Here is a 5000-nt window from a genome sequence, read left to right on the forward strand (position 1 = left end):
CGTGCACCCCTCGCCGGAGTTGTCACCGGAAAACTTGCCACGAACTTCACCCTTCGGCCATCCCTGCACCTCCTCCACCTTCACGACTTCGGCCACCACCTCCCCACCTCGGCCCCCGCCTCCACCACCCTCCACCCCGCCACTGCTGCACCCCATCCCCATCACCGCGAGCAGCAGAAAACCAGCAGTTTTCCACCCCTCCACCTCGCCCCCTACAGCCCCCCCCCCCTCCACCTCGCCTCCCTACCCCCTCCCTCGAGCCCCCACCCCTTCGCCCCCCCCTTCCCCACTCCCGCCGGCCCCTCCCCACCCCACCGGAGCCCCCCTCCACCTCGGCCAGCAGCCAGCCACGGGATCATCTCCCAGCCGAGGTAACTCCCCTCCCTGTTCTTGTTTTGTTTTTTTAGTTTTAGCCCTTAGATCTCAAGTGGATGGTTTAGATTAGATCTGGTAATAACCTTTCGGTTTAGTTTAGAAAACCAGCGGTTTTTTGTTCACTTATTCTTTTAGCCAGTAGTTTTGTAAAGCCTAGGCCTTTTTCTCCAAGCAATGCAACAAACAGCACCCGCAGCCAATAGCAACATGCCACGTGTACCCCCTTAGTTAGCTAGATTAACTTCAGTTTTTGTGTCTATATTACAAAAAACAGAAAGTTCCAATCTTGTTTTGGCCACAACGTTTGATCCCGACGTCCAATGATAGTGATTCTTTTTCCAGTAACTCACAAATTTCCTGTAGTTTGTAAAAACATATAATTTGTCTATGTTTGAATTTTTCAATTGTAAGTTAGATCAGATTTAGTTTAAACCTTGTTTTGCTTATTCCAGGAGTTTTAAAATAGCTTTTAATTTTATTCCTTTTGGTACTGATCACTAGTGATCTTATGTATCAGTGGTAAAAATTGCAGATTTGTTTGAGTACTTTAGCTCACTGTTCCATGTGAAACAATTTATGTTTCACCTCTTTTAGGATTTCGGTTAATTCCTTTTCTATCTTTGTTTTAAAATATTTTCTTTATTATTTCAGAAAGATTATTATTGTTTTGTTTATGTTAGTTAACAGTAGTTTTGCAACAATTTTTTATTCTAGCTTTATTTGTTTTCATGAAATCAATTCTAGTTCCTTAGTAACTTGCAATTGTTTTCACCATTGTTTCAAATCCCGTTTGGGAATACTTGATTTTATCTTAGTTAAACTTGTATCTTAGTTCCTTGTTATTATTTTCTGTTAGATAAAAACTATTTAGTTTGGACGTAGTAGAAGACTCCCTAGTCTTATTTGAAGTTTCTTTCGGTTTCTTATTCGCTCTCTCTCTCTTTTGTTTTGATTGCTAGAATGATTGCGAGTATGAGTGCTTATGTGAATGATATGTTTGCTATACAGATTTCATCGGAGAGTGACGAGTAGTCTATCAAGTTATTTTCTCGAGGAATTCTTCTTCGTCAACATCACAGGCAAGTCACTTTGATCATACTATCACCTATGTTTTATGCATCGTAGTTCTACCATCCTATGCCCAATTGCATGCTGCTTAGGTACTTGGAAATTTTAGTATAGATTGTAGTATCATGTGGTAGGCACACAACAACCCCGATACTTGGCCCGGGACGACAAATTTCACATTGCTATGCTTGAGTAGACGGGATTTCGGTTGAGTGCATAACACGAGTGATGCGAGGTTGATTAAATAATCAAGACCGGTTAAGACAAGATTTTCAAGACCTCGGACGCAATGCAACACTGGGTGAAGGACGGTTGATCGGCTCCCTGGAAAACCCAGTGGATGCCCGGCATGCTAGGCACGGCCATGACATCCTGTGGAAAGCTTCATCCAGGCTCAAAGAGACGGACGAATATTTTCAAGACCCAAGGCTTACCTGCACAACCACAAGTCATTATGGGCTGTGGCTTGGTTGGACAACGTGGCGATTCTGGACAGGCGGTGCTAGCAGATGTAGAAGAAAGGTAGGAATGGATGGGCACCGACAGGGATTCAGAGGGACCCGTTGAAAGACCATGTTTGGATCATCCGGTCTTCAAACACCCTGAAGTGCGAGGACATACATGGAGGCGATCAAATCTTGTGGGGTACGTGTGCAAAACTCTGCAGAGTACTCAAACCTAATCGATTAGCCGTGTCCACGGTAATGGACAACTTGAGCCAAAGGAACTGAAGTTATCTGGATTTCTCAACACCACTATATATATTTGAGGAGGATAATTATTGACAACTCGGGTACGAGAACTGGTTGGCGGAAACATCTCGTTAACAACCAACCTTTGTAGTAATATTTTGCTTTTAGCTCCTCTTGTTGTAGGAGAAAATTTTGCTTTCCGCAAAAAACTTACAACACCACCTGCCATATATGCATATAGTATAGATGATTACTTTTCACCCCTCTCTTATGTGACTTGCCGGCATATTCAATATGCTGACCTACACGGCTGCAACGTCTTATGTTGCAGATATTTTTCTTCGACGGGTAAGAGTACGATTCAGGGTTACGGTCTACACTCAACTTGCCATTGGTGTTTATTGGAACTCCACTCCCTTGACCGCTTCCGCTGAGATATTTAAGGTATATATCAGTTTTACGCTATTTACATGTGATTGCACTTTGATATATACATTAATGTACTGTGTGTGCCAGCATACTGATCCAGGGATCGCACAGAAACACAGAGGCTTGACTCGTCTTGAGTCGGGTCGCTACACCGCGCCTCGCCGGAGCCCAAGCAGGAGCCGAAGCTCTCTGGTCTCCCCCTGCTCGCCCTGACGCCCCACTCGCCTCGCCGTCTCCACCAAATCGACGGAGGAGCTCCGGGGACGTCTTCCCCAACCATCAGACTCGCCGAACCCTCACCGTAGCCACACCCCCGACCACCGCCACTTCTCTGCCTCGCCGGAGAAGCCCCTACAGACCCTCCCCACGGTCAGCTAACCCCATCTCTCCCTTAGCCGTCAGATCTAAACCAACGCGCGAGATTAGATGATGAGATACCCCGTCGGTTTTTAATCAAAAACCGAAACGATTTTTATTTACTTATTAGTTAGCCGGCTCTTTTACTTACATACCGGCCGTTTGCTGGTTATCCCCGCAACACACACTATCTCAGCCAACCAGAGCACGCCACATACCCCCTCCCGTGTACTAGTTAATTTACTCTGTTTTTAGTTTTAATTCAAAAACAAAGAGAGTTTCAATCTTGTTTCCTCCATAACTTTTGATCCATAACTCCAATGGAGTTTAAACTTGTTCTAGTAGATCACAATTTTCCTGTAGTTTTCAAAAACATATTATTTGTCTATGTTTGAAATTTTAAAATTTGAATTAGATCAAATTTAGTTTAAACATTGTTTTGCTTATTCCAGCAGTTTAAAAATAGCTTTTAATTTGATTCTTTTTGTTGCTGCTTCCTAGTGATTATATATTTCTTTAGTATAAATTTCAATATTTTTTCAATAAGTTTACTCGGGGTTTTCTCAAAAACAGATTATGTCTTTGTTAGGTGAAGTGAATTCTTTCAGTTTATGCCATAGCAACTTTATGCTAGTGATGTTATTTTGCTTGTTGATGATTGTAGTGCTTATGGTGTGTATTTGTTTGTATCAATAGATCACCCGAAGTGCGAAGCGTGCTACTTACAACCGCTCGATAACGACAAGTATCAGCAAGGCAAGTCATTTGATCATGTATTACCAATGTTTTATGCATTGTAGATCTACCCTTCAAACACCCAATTGCATGCTGAGTAGGTACTTGGAAATTATGGTTACTTGTTGTAGTATCATGTGGTAGGCACCCCAACAACCCTGTTAATTGGCCCGGGACGACAAATTTTATATTGCTATGCTTGTGTAGACGGTGTTCGGGTTGAGAGTTTATCACGAGTCATGCGAGAATAATTTAATAACCAAGACTGGTTAAGTCAAGACTTTTCAAGACCTCGTGATGCAATGCAACTCTGGGTGAAGGACAATTTAGACGGGCTCCCTGGAGAAACCAGTGGACGGCCCTGGGATGCTTGGAGACGTGCCATGACATCTTGCGGAAAGCTTCACCCAGGCTCGAAGAGACGGGCGGAGGCTTCAAGACCCAAGGCTTCCCTGCACAGCCACAAGTCATTATGGGCTCTGGCTTGGTTGGACAACGCGGCGACTCTGGACAGGCGGTGCTAGCAGATGTAGAAGAACGGTAGGATTGGATGGGCACCGACAGGGATTCAGAGGGACCTGTTGAAAGACCATGTTTTGATCATCCGGTCTTCAAACACCCTGAAGTGCAAGGACAGACCTGGAGGCGATCAAATCTTCTGGGGAACGTGTGCATAACTCTGCAGAGTGCCCAAACCTAATCGATTAGCTGTGTCCACGGTCATGGACAACTTGAGCCAAAGGCATTGAAATTTTCCTGAACTCTGAACACAACTTAAAATGATGTGGGAATTACCGACAACTCGGGAACTAGAATTGGTTGGCGAAACCATCTCGATAACAACAAACAATGTAGTAATATTTTTTCTTTTAGCCCTCTCTTGTTGTAGGAGAAAATTTTATTTATGTTCAAACTTATCGCCCCACCTGCCGTATATGCCTGTAGAAATAGTTGGTTATTATTTCACCCCCCACCCTCTTTGATGACTTGCCGGCATATTCCGTATGCTGACCTACACGGCTGCAACGTATCATGTTGTAGAGTATTTTTCCGACCAAGAGTGAGGCTACGAACTACGCTCGGTGATATGCCATGGAGTCGGATGGACTCGTCTACCTTTGAAGCTTCCGCTACTCTTTGTTAGTTATCTCATGAGATGGCCTTCAGCCACTTTATATTGTAATAAAGTACTCGATATGAGATTTCGATTAATAAAGCTGTGTGATTGAACTCTTGATATATACATTGATGTACTGAGTGTGTACCAGCATGATCTTGGGATGGTACGGAAACACAAGAGACTTGGCCGTTTCAGGTCGGGTCGCTACATGTTGTTTCATCATC

Source organism: Hordeum vulgare, chromosome 7H (genome assembly GCF_904849725.1).
Source record: "Hordeum vulgare subsp. vulgare chromosome 7H, MorexV3_pseudomolecules_assembly, whole genome shotgun sequence".
Classification (NCBI taxonomy): domain Eukaryota; kingdom Viridiplantae; phylum Streptophyta; class Magnoliopsida; order Poales; family Poaceae; genus Hordeum; species Hordeum vulgare.